This window comes from Coffea arabica, chromosome 4e, assembly GCF_036785885.1.
Source record: "Coffea arabica cultivar ET-39 chromosome 4e, Coffea Arabica ET-39 HiFi, whole genome shotgun sequence".
NCBI lineage: Eukaryota > Viridiplantae > Streptophyta > Magnoliopsida > Gentianales > Rubiaceae > Coffea > Coffea arabica.
Genome location: NC_092317.1, coordinates 40,540,949 through 40,554,568, shown reverse-complemented (window position 1 = coordinate 40,554,568; position 13,620 = coordinate 40,540,949).

Sequence of the window (13,620 nt, the reverse complement as noted above, 5' to 3'; positions counted from 1 at the left end):
GCACCTTCAGAATTTCAAAATACAATGAATGATATATTCAACCATTATAGTTCATTTAGTATAGTCTATATTGATGATGTGTTAATATTTTCAGAATCTTTAAAACAACATTTTAAACATCTAAATATATTTTTAAAGGTAGTTAAGAAAAATGGATTAGTAGTATCAGCATCTAAAATGAAATTATTCCAAACTAAAATAAGATTTTTAGGACATGATATAGATAAAGGAACAATAAAGCCAATAAATAGAACTTTAGAATTTGCAAATAAATTTCCAGATGAAATAAAAGAGAAAAATCAATTGCAAAGATTTTTAAGATGTTTAAATTATATTGCAGATTTCTTTTCTAAATTAAGACAAGAATGTTCCATATTATTTAATAGATTAAAGAAAAATCCTAAACCATGGTCTGAAGAACATACTCAAAAGGTTAGATATCTTAAAGAAAAAATTGAATCGTTACCATGTTTATGTCTTCCTCATTCTAAAGCTTTTATGATAGTAGAAACCGATGCATCAAAATTAGGATATGGAGGAATTTTAAAACAAAGACTAGATGATTTAAAAGAAGAATTAGTTAGATTTCATTCAGGAACATGGTCTGATCCACAAAAGAATTATTCTACTATTAAAAAGGAGATTTTATCTATAGTATTATGTATATCAAAATTTCAAGATGATTTGTACAACAAAAATTTTTTACTTAGAATAGATTGTAAATCGGCAAAAGAAGTTTTACAAAAAAATGTTCAAAATATAGTTTCAAAACAAATTTTTGCAGGATGGCAAGCAATTTTATCAGTATTTGATTTTGAAATAGAATTTATCAAAGGAGAAAATAATTCTCTTCCTGATTTTTTGACAAGAGAGTCTCTACAGGGAAATGGAGCAAAGTAAGCAATTGCTCAAGGCAATTCGAAAAAGATACAATGATAAAAATAATATGAAACAATATCTTCGTATTATTTCAAGAGATACAATACATTATGTAGTTCAAGGAGAAAAAATTAAGAGAATTGAAGTCTATGATATTCCAAAATATGATGAAGTGAAGATGAGACCTTCAAAAGCTATTATTAGTATTAGAGAACGATGTTTTGCAAAAAGGAGAATGATTGATCTTACAATATTACAAAGAGAATGGGCTAAAAGAGTCCATGGAGAAGATGATGAGTTAATAGAAGGATATAATTATGAGATCAGAGAGACAAAGTTGTATTATTTGCAGGATTATGGATTCAAAAGCAGGAAGTTCTAGACCTAAGACTTCTCAAGATTATGAGATGAGTCTTATTCCTGTAACTCAAAATAGATTTCAATTATTGCAAGATTTTCCAGCATTGACTTATAGTCAAGTTGCTCGTACTCCAACTTCTTCCCAAATAAGACCAATTCAACAAATTCCAAGAACCCTCGAGAAAACCAATGAAAATCCCTATTTCACCAAACCCTTTACTCAATACATTACTTTAACTAGATTTCAAGAAGTACCTCTTTATAATACACTCAATTCCTTTACTCAAAGACTTTTCCCTTCAAAATGCTTTTGGCAACCAGATGACCCATCCAAAAATTTAGATTATTATGAATTAATTCTCACAGATACTCAATCTGTGGAAATTTTCCCTATTCCAGATAAAAAAAACCTAGAAATAATCAGCCATTCAAAATGCATTATAAAGAAAGTTTGTTCTCCTAATGAATGAACTTCTCTTTATTCAAAGAAATCCTTCTTAGTTAGGTTTATTCCAGATGGATTCACTTATCAAGATTACAAAATGGCATGGTATCGTGCTTTTTTGTATAGACCTTTCAATCATTCATGGTTCTTCACATTCAAAGAAACTTGCAACAGAGAATTCCCAATTTGGTTTAATCATTGGTGGCAATGGTTTGGACCTCAAAAAGAAATTATACCTCCAAACATTTTAATGGGATTTCAGACTTATCTCAAAAAAGCAAGGGGGGAAGAGTATACAAGGCCAATTTTATTCCACATGGAGTTCAAAGTTCCATGGATTTTTTGTTGGAGTTTCAAAATTCATCAAGAACTAGAAAAACCACTTCCAATGTCACTAGTCAGAGAATTCAAGATCAAATGGTGGATAGGATTCAATCAAAAATTCTGTGATCAAAAGAATGTTTTGAGATTTTTAGAAATAGGAGAAAAGCTCAAATGGATAAATCCAAATCCGCAGACTGTAAAAGGAGTTAGTACCCCAACAACTCCACAAAAGAAAGAAAAAGAAAAATCAAGCAGTTCAGCCTCAGAGACAATTGCAAATGATTTCTTAATGCAGAAGATGATGCAGAATCCGGAGATGCTTAAAGAATATTTGATTTATTTGCAGAAACAAGACAAAAAAGATGAGTCGGATGGGTCATCGTCAGAATCTACTTTTGATCCTTTCGGTGGTCCTTGTGCTCAAGACCCGGCAGAATTTTGATAAAATTGTCGGCCAAATTTCAAAAGAAAATCTCATAAGCAACCAATCAGAAGAAAATAAGGTGTCGGCAGAAAAAACCAAATGAAAGTGTCGGCAATCAAATGAAGATGAAATTCGAAGGCAAAAAGTTCTATAAATAGCATTCAAAACCCAATGTAGAGGCATTGAGTGTTTTAGCTGTTCAAAGAAACTCTCTGAAAACCTCTTACTTCTAGTTTCTAAACTCTTCTGTTATCATATTTCAATATTTAAAAGATTTGAAGTTTGATTTCATCTCAAAGGCTCTACAATTTAAAGCTTCCGTTTCAAAGGTTACTCTGATTTTCTGTAAGTTCTTTATTATGCTCATTCTTTTTATATTTATTAGCTTTATTATATACCTGGGTTGGTTCTGGAATCAGAGCCTAACCATAGTTATTGTTATTTTGAATTATTTCCTATATTAAATTTCTAATTCATGCATTCATGTTTAAATATCTCATTTAAAATTTTATCTTAATCATTGGTAAGACTTTGAAGCTTTGTAGGTCGGTTGGTAAGTCCATGATAGGATGTTCCACGCTTAGGCTCGGTTGTTCCTGATAAGATAAAAGATTTTTGATTGTACTAATAATTGCTCATTCTTTGTTGTAAATCATGTAAATATCTTAAGAATAGTAAAGGAGTTTTTTGATCTTCTATAAATATTTTAATATTTATAAAATGATATTCTAAAATTTTGAATTATATACATCCTATGGACAAATGCATTTTAAAATATGTTTAACAAAAGACTTTTCTAATGGGAGGATCATCTGCTCTCATGATACACAGTACTATTTTCTTTACAGTACTATTGAATTAAAGGGTGCTATTGTTCTATATTTAGCTCCTACATATTCTATTAATTCACAATGTGGTGTATAATAGATATGGTATTATATCTATAAAAATATATGATAGTTACGATATAATAAGTTTATATTATATTTTACATATATGATATAACGTTGTTTCTAGATCCATTATAAAATAGATTTCACTCAATGATACCATATGTGCAAAAAGACTAAAATGGAGCATATATGCTGTAAAATACTCCAAAAAATGATATTCTCAGGATATTATTCCTATTGTAATTAGAGAAAAAGAAAATATCTTTGCATTATATAACCTATTTAATAAATCCTTTTTATTCGGAATTGGATATCTAATCCATTGTAAAACTTTATTTAATGGTTTATAATTAATAACTAATCTTGGAATTCCTCTTTCTTTTTCAGCTTGATTCATAACATAAAAAACTGCACAACTCCAAGGTGATTTTGAAGGTGTTATTAATCCTCTATCCATTACTGTTTTTATTTCTTTCTTACAAAATTCTAGTAATTCAGTATTCATTTGTATAGGTCTAACTTTTGTTAATATTTTTCTCATTTATATAATTCTTTCTAATCCCTAATGCTTTCACTAGTTATCAGTCTTAATGATACCGCTTCTGATATAACACTCTACTTGATCTAAATAATCCTGTTCTAGATTGTAATATACCTACATTATACAATCTTCTTGGATTTAACAGATTTATTTCATTATTTCTAGATCTCTATTTATATATATTTCTTCTTCAAGGTGTATAGTATTATTGTTTCTTCTACTAATTAATCTGTCTAGAATATTGGTTCCAACTTCAGTATTTTCTATCAAAGTTCTACTTAGTCCCGAAAAAGAATGTCTTCTCATCTTATCCAAACTTATTAGAAGTTTTACTGGTTTTTCTTTCTACAGGTATTTCACTAACTTTTTCTGTAACTTTGTCTAATTTTGATTCAAATTTAAATTTTGCTTTTTGCTTACTTCTTTCTAAATCGTTAATTCTTGTTTCTAAATATTCCAATTTCTCTAAAATTCTTATTAATAAGGCTATTTGTAAATTATTTTGTTTAGGATACACCATATTTGAATTAGAGGGTCCTATGTAATCAGTTAAACCTAAAGGTTCTTGATGATAATATTTTAATTCTTCAAGTACACCAAGATACTCTTTCTTTGTGCTAAAATGAGGAGGTATTTTACTCATAAATTATCCTAATACTAATTTTTCTATTTTTTTCTAATAATTGCTTTACTTGAGTTATATTTCCAATATGTTTTAAAATTTTTAATTGTTTAATTATAATATTGTTCTGTTCATTTATATAACCTTGATTTTTAACTATTTGATCTAATGATTCTTTTTTAGACGTTTATAATAAAGATTCTAATATTCCAATGTGATTATTTTTATAATTTTCTAAGGATTCCCCTAAAGATATTACTAAATCTATAAGACTATTATATTGTTTGTCTTCAAGACTATGTAAATTATGTTTATAAATAGATTCGAAATAACAAACGTGCTTATGATGTTCTTTTAATATTATATTTCTATTTATATTTTTTATTTCTACATTTAAATATTCTATTTTTTATTTCTATATTTAAATATTCTATATTTTTTATTTCTATATTTAAATATTCTATTTTTTATTTCTAGATTTAAATATTCTATATTTTTATAATCTATACTATGAGGATCTTACAAATATAATATTAAAAGAACATCATAAGCACGTTTGTTATTTGAAATCTAATTATAAACATAATTTACATAGTTTTGAAGACAAACAATATAATAGTCTTATAGATTTAGTTATATCTTTAGGGGAATCCTTAGAAAATTATAAAAATAATCACATTGGAATATTAGAATCTTTATTAGAAACGTCTAAAAAAGAATCATTAGATCAAATAGTTAAAAATCAAGGTTATATAAATGAACAGAACAATATTATAATTAAAGAATTAAAAATTTTAAAACATATTGAAAATATAACTCAAAAAAAGCAATTATTAGAAAAAATAGTATTAGGATAATTTATGAGTAAAATACCTCCTCATTTTAGCAGAGACAAAAGACATAAAAATACAGAACAAGCACTAATAGCAACTATAGAAGTAGATATGAACCAAAATCAAGGGATATTTTATTGTAGTCCAGATTTTATGACAAGTTTAGAAGATTTAAAAAATATCGAGATAGGAATAGAAACAAAAGGATATGAAGAATTTACAGAAAAAAATTTAGCAATAAGTATAGGCGTAATAGGAAGATTAATAAACAGCAGTAAGACGAAATATAAATTAGATATAAAACCAATTATAAAAATTATGGCAAGTAAAGGAATAAAATTAATAAAAGCCTTAGAAATAAGTCCTGAAAAATTAACAGGAGAAGAATGGAATCTTAGTAAATTTATAAAAAAAAAAAAATCCTTTAGTACCCAAAGATGGTATAATATATAAAAATAGTAAGGAAAAAACAAGTATTAGATTCCTTGATTTTGAAAAAAGTACATTGGGAATGGAATCAAAAGAAAAAGATATATATGAAGAAAATATATTAATAACAGAATATGTAGATAACATAGAATCAGAATTAATAGAAGATAAAATATTATATCCTAAAGAATTAGGAATGAAATTAGATGATAAAGAATTAATGAACATATAAAGGCAATTAGAAAGTATAGGGCATATTAGTGTAATAGAAATACTCTATTATGATCTAGAAGAAAATATTAGAATAAAAGAAGAAAACACAATAGAAAATATAGAAGACACAATAGAAGAATTAAACTCAGTAGAATATATGGAAAACACAACTAGTAGTAGTAACCTACCACAATAACAACCTATAGTATATAATCCAGAAAACATTCCTAGACCAACATATAATAAATACAGGGAACCAATAGTTAAATATAAAAGTAAAAGAGAGAAATATCCATTAGAAACACTTGACAAGAAAACATTATTAGATGAAGGGTTAACATTAAACTTAACAGCACACGATTCACAATTATGGAAGTGTTATAAATCATTGGAAATATAAAGTAGTTAGACACTATATACAAAAAAGATTTGATAATATTATCTTAGAAATGTATACATATCTAGAAACATTTTTAGGAGAAACAACTAGGGTAGCATGGAAAAAATTTAAAGAAAAATTTCCTAAATTATTAACAGAAGACATGGCCTCAAGAAATAACCTGCATAATTTTACAAATAGAATACAGTCTTTATTAACAGCACAAAATTCTAATAGGGGAACTCTAATGCAACAACAAAAATCCATCAGAAAATTAGAACAACTCAGTATTAGTAATTGGGATCAAATAAAACATTTTATACAAGAATATACATATTACGCATTATTAGCAGGATGTTTTTATGATGAAGGAATAATGAAAAAATTAGTAATAAAACTATCAAAACAGTTAGGAAAAACTATATATTACAAATATAAGACAATACAATGGACTGAACCAACTTTAAAAAACATAACAGTAGTAGTAAAATTTATAATGAAAGAATTAGAAGAAAAATGTACAATGATAGCAATACAAAAACAATTAAAAGGAGAACAAAGTTTTTATAAAAATATTTATACACCCCAAAATTATGATAAAATAGAAACGAAATTTAAAAAATATAAGAAAAGATATACTTCTAAAAAGAAATATTATTTTAGAAAATCTAGAGCTAGAAAACCATATTTACAAAAGAAAAACATGTTAGGAAATATAGACCAAATAGAAAATATATAAATAAACTAAACTGTTATGCACGTGGAGAACCAGATCACTTAGCACCAAATTGTCCAAGAAGTAGAAATTTGTATAATAAACAAAGCCACTAGTGAAACCGTTAATGAAAACTTAATAGAAATAGATGAACTCATGTCAGACACAGAAAGTATTTATAGTATAATATCTTTAAAAATAGCTATGATACAAATAGTGAAGATGAAGAATCTGAGTTTATAGAAGATATAACAGACCAAATGAATAACTTTGCACCTTACTTATCAAAACTTGCAGAAAATAATTGTACTCATAATTGGCTACATAGGCAAGGCACAAATAGTAAGCCATGCTTTAATTGTGAATGATATCCGGCAATAGAACTCAGGTTTCAATGTAATAACTGCATGATAGAAGCATGCAAATTTTGCCTACATAAACTAGAATTTAGTTATAGTATATAAAATAATAAAGGGAAAAATAAAATATGTGAAAATGAGCCGATAGAACATCACCTAGAAAGAAGGATACGAATACTAGAACACAAAGCAGATTTAATAGAAGAAAATCTAAATCATAATCAAATAGAAGAAGTAAGAAGTATAGATAATATAGGACAACTCATCGAAATGATAGATTATGACAAAAGAACTAAAAAAATTTTTACAATAGAAATTAAACTCATAGTACAAGTAAAAAATTGGAAACATGAAGTAGAAGCCATAATAAACACAGGATGTGCAAATACAGTTTTAAACAGCACAATAGTACTAATAGAATATTATACAAATGCCTCAGAAGTTATAGCAGCTAGACATATGGATGGTAAGTTTTATACCTTTAATACATCAGTAAGACAAGTAAATTTTTAATTTAAACACAATGATTTATACAGTACTCCTTATTATTTAGATGAAATATATATAAAGCCAATAAGATGATTTCAACTTATAATAGGACTAGATTTCTTATTTTACTATTATCATGGTATGATACTAACAAGAAAAGGCATTACTATACCAAAAGAACCAACTGTAGAAATAACTTCAAAATTAAAAGAGAAGTGTGGTAGAACCAATAAACAAGAACAAAAAGATAAAACTATAGATAAATTTTCAGATAAAGTCCAAAAGAAAATAATAAAAAAAGAATGCAAATGTAAAACACCAGGACAATGTAAAGAACTTCTAGAAGAAGATTTAGGATTAGAATTGGAAAAAATCTATGATGAATTAGAAATTTGTTTAGTACTCATAAACAATCAAAAGATATACAATCTACTGGAAACAAGAATAGAAGAAATTGATAAAATTATAAGTAAATTAGAAAAAGTGGAAATATTAGAAGAAAACCCAACAAAGTTCTGGGAAAAAGATAAAATATATTGCAAATTAGAGATCTTAAATCCAAACTTAAAAATTTCCACATCAAAGGTAGAAGCTAGTAATAAAGAAATAAAGGAATTTGAATTGCATATAAAAGACCTTAAGAAATTAGAAGTAATAAGAAGGAGTGAAAGTCCACACAGAAGTGCAGCATTTATAGTTAACAAACATAATGAAATTGCTAGGGAAAAAGCAGAATGGTAATAAATTATAAAAGGCTAAATGACAACACAAAAGAAGATAATTATGACATATCAGATAAAAACCAATTAATTAATAGAATTCAAGGCAAATATATATTTAGTAAGTTTGACTGTAAATCAGGATTTTGGCAAATCAGAATGCATCAAGATAGCATAGAATGGACAGCTTTTACCTGCCCATTAGGAATTTTATTTCAGATCAATGAAGAAATTTATACCAATGCTTTGTCCGGCAAAATCTAATGCTTCATGTATGTTTGTAAAATTTTTCCATAAGGGCTTTTGAAAATCATGGATTTGTTCTATTACTGAAATCCATGTAGAATATATTCTAGGAATTTTCCCTCGTACTACTACAAAATATGAAAAACCTTGTTTAGAAAGATTATTAAAATAGAATGCCAAGAAATTAAGATTTCTAATTTTATCTAATGGGCAGGTAAAAGTTGTCCATTCTATACTATCAGAATGCATTTTGATTTGCCAAAATCCTGACTTACAATCAAATTTACTAAATATATATTGGAAAAATCGTCCAAAACGTCCCTCACATTTTGTAAAATAACTTTTTTCGTCCCTCACTTTTAAAAGTGTAATTTTATGTCCCTTACATATTCACATCGGTCAAATTTAGTCCCTAACTAGGTTTCCGATCATTTTTTGGCCGGAATCCATCATGTGCAAGGCACGTGATCATTTTTTAAGGATAAATTTGTCAAATTATATTTTACATAATCTGATCTATAGTCCTCCACATTTTATGAAATAAATTTTTTCGTCCCTCACATTTCACAAAATGAGTTTCTCCATCCCTCACATTTCAAAAATGAATTTTTCATTTCTCACTAATTATGTGTGTGAATACATTTTTTTTAAACACATGTATATGTCTATTTGATTTTGCTTAATAATAATAGCATAAACACATGTATGTAATTGGGCCCAACTTGTGGGCTATCTTCTCTTTTTGTATGATTATGACTAATATTTACTAATAGAACTTTAATTTGCATATTCTTATTGTATTTTGACCGAAAATAGTTTTATTGGCCAACTTGACAATGAATGCAAGATTTTTTACTAGCTAATACCAGATGAAATCAAATGATCACGTATAATATACGGTATTCGTATTGTTAAGTGAAATCAAATAGACACATACATATATTTATGATGTTCGTATTATTAAGCAAAATCAAATAGACATATACATGTGTTTAAACAAAATGTATTCACACACACATATATATATATATATATATTTTTTTTAGGGTTTCCCTCACACACATAATTAGTGAGGGATGGAAATATTCATTTTTTGAAATGTGAGGGATGGAGAAATTTATTTTGTGAAGTGTGAGGGATGAAGAAATCATTTTATAAAATGTGAGGGATGAAAAAATTTGTTTTATAAAATGTGGAGGACTATAGATTAGATTATGTAAAATATAATTTGACAAATTTACCCTTCAAAAATGATCACGTGCCTTGCACGTGATGGATTCCGGCCAAAAAATGATTGGAAACCTAGTTAGGGATTAAATTTGACCGATGTGAATATGTAAGGGACATAAAATTACACTTTTAAAAGTGAGGGACGAAATAAGTCATTTTACAAAATGTGAGGGACGTTTTGGACGATTTTCCCATATATATTTATCTTGAATTCTGTTAATTAATTGGTTTTTGTCTGGTATATCATAACTATCTTCTTTTGTATTATCATTTAATTTTTTAAAATTAATTACTATCCTACTTTTTCCTCGAAAGTTGTAGCAGTTAGACAAATGGATGGTAAATTTTATATTTATAACACAACAGTAAATTTTAGATTTAAACATAACGATTTATATAGTACTCCTTATTATTTAGAAGAGATATATATACGACTCATAAGATTCCAACTTATAATAGGACTAGACTTCCTACTTTACTATTATCATGGTATGTTATTAACCAAAAAGGGTATTACTATACTTAAATAACCTACCTTAGAAATAACATCAAAGTTACAAGAAAAGCATAGTGGGACTAGACAACTAGAAAAAGAAGATAAAAAAGATATAAACATAGACAAATTTTTAGATATAACCCAAAAGAAAATAATAGAAAAAAAATGCAAATGTAAAATACCAGGACAATGTAAAGAACTTCTAGAAGAAGACTTAGGATTAAAGTTAGAAAAAATTTATGATGAATTAAAAATCTGTATGGAACTTATAGACAATAAAAATATATATAATCTACTAGAAACAGGAATAGAAGAAATGGATAAAATTATAAGTATATTAGAAATATTGGGAGAAAATCCAACAAAGTTTTGGAAAGAAGATAAAATATATCATAAATTAGAAATCTTAAATCCAAATTTAAAAATTTTCACAGCAAAAATAGAAGCTAGTAATGAAGAAATAAAAGAATTCGAAATGCATATAGAAGACCTTAAAAAATTAGGAGTAATAAGAAAAAGTGAAAATCCACATAGAAACACAGCATTCATAGTTATCAAACATAGCGAAATTGCTAGAGGAAAAAATAGGATGGTAATTAATTATAAAAGATTAAATGATAATACAAAAGAAGATAGTTATGATATACCAGACAAAAACAAATTAATTAGTAAATATATATTCAAGATAAATATATATTTAGTAAATTTTGATTGTAAGTCAGGATTTTGGCAAATCAAAATGCATCCTGATAGCATAGAATGGACAGTATTTACTAGCCCATTAGGACATTTTGAATAGTTAGTTATGCCTTTTGGACTTAAAAATGCACATGCAGTATTTCAACGAAAAATGGATAATATATTTAGTAAGTATTTTGAATTTGTATTAGTATACATAGATGATATCCTAGTATTTTCTAAAACTAGAAATGAATGTATTAGTCATTTAAAATTAGTTTTTGCAGAATTCCTCAAACATGGTATAGTCATAAGCTCTAAAAAAGCACAATATTTTAGAAAAATATAGAATTTTTAGGAATAGAAAGAGGATAAGGGAAAATAAAATTACAACCCTATATTAGTAAAAAGATCCTAGAGTTTCCTGATAAGATAGAGGAAATAAAGAACTTACAACAGCTTTTAGGACAATTAAATTATGCTAGGCCATTTATTAAAAATTTAAGTAGGATGATAGGACCATTTTATGTTAAAACTACATTAAAAGGACAGAAATATTTTAATAAAAAAGATATAGAACTAGTAAAGAAAATAAAAGAAGAAGTTAATAGATTATCAAAACTAAAATTACCTTTAGATACAGATTATCTGATTATAGAAAGTGATGGAAGCTCATTAGGATGGGGAGCCACATTATTAGCAAAATCTAATAAATATGATAATAAAATAAAGAAAAAATTTGTAGATATGCCGGTGGAAAATATAGAGAAAGAGAAAATATAAGTAGCATAGATGCAGAATTATTAGCAGTAACATACAATCTAGATGCTTTTAGACTTTTTATATTAAATAAAAATGAAATAACATTAAGAATAGACTGTGAAACCATAGTTAGGTATTTTAAAAAGAAAAATGAAAAGAAAAACCCAACTAGAAGATGGTTAAATTTTGTAGATAGAATACTAGGCAATGGCTACAAAAAAATTTTTAATATACCAAAGATAGTGATAATAATTTAGCAGATTATTTATCCCGACTATTAACTCCTTCTTATATTTCAGATGATAGCATTCAATAAAGTTAGATTGGCCAATGGGAACTCACAAAATATCCCAAAGGATCCAACTTTCAATTTCATAACACATCAGAAGGTAAATTAGAAGAAATCCAGCAGGATATCTTAAATAACCTCTGGAATAGCAAGAGTAGTCATGACAAAATTAAAAATCTCAATATTTTAGTATTCTATTTTAGTAATCTTTCAAAACAAAGTTTTTCATACTTTGTAGTAGTCCGAGGAAAAATCTCTGGAATTTATTCTCTATAGATCTCAGTAATAGAACAAATCCATAATTTTCAAAAACTCTTATGGAAAGGTTTTAGAAATATATACGAAGCATTAGAATTTGCTAGACAAAGCATTGGTATAAACTTCTTTAGTGATCATGCATGTTGAAATGATAGCCAAAGGGTTGCAGTTCCTCAAAGAACAGATGCCCCCAGTAGTAGTTACAGTCATGCAGTAGAAAAAGATAACTTAAATATACTAGAATTCTGCAGACATTGTGATTGCATGAGTAGAAATTTTGCTTTATTAAATAATCACTGCAGGGACTATAACACAGAGATTAATTCTCTTAAAGAAAAGATCAAAGAATCACAAAGCCAGCAAACCCTTTTTCGAACAACCTTAGGTTCTCAAAATAAAATCATTCTCGACCTTACTAACTAGCTGGTAATAGAAAAATCCAAACCACCTTCTGTGGTTTTCATTCCAGAAAAGTCTCAGTCCCAGAGACCATAAGACTTTTTTATAACTAGAATATTTTTCATCCCAATAAATTTCTATCCAATTTACCAAATCTTTGTACAAGCCTTATTATAGAAAAAGTTCAATCCAATTTTCTTTCAAAATTTCTAGCAATCCAAAAATTTTTAGTTCAATATATATCAAAAAATACCATAGACAGATGCCTAAGAATCAAGCCATTTACCATATCAATCCACAAAAAATTTGTCAGCCCAATTGTACAAGGCCTAAACTTTTAAATCTAATGCGTAGTTGTATATTAGATTATTTCTTCATAACCTGCAGAATTAAATTAGCAGGATGGATAAAAAAACAATTTTGAGGGTCACTGTCCAGACAATTTTGAAAGGAAAAAAGAAAGGTATATCCCTTAGACTTATCTTAGTACCAAATACTCATAAATTACATGAACTCATTAGCATCCCCATACAATTATGCACACTTTCAAAATTTAAGTGCTGGAAATTATTTCTCTTTTACACACGTACTCAATCAATTAAAATCAGTAGAACAGTGTAAAACTCAATTAGAAATTA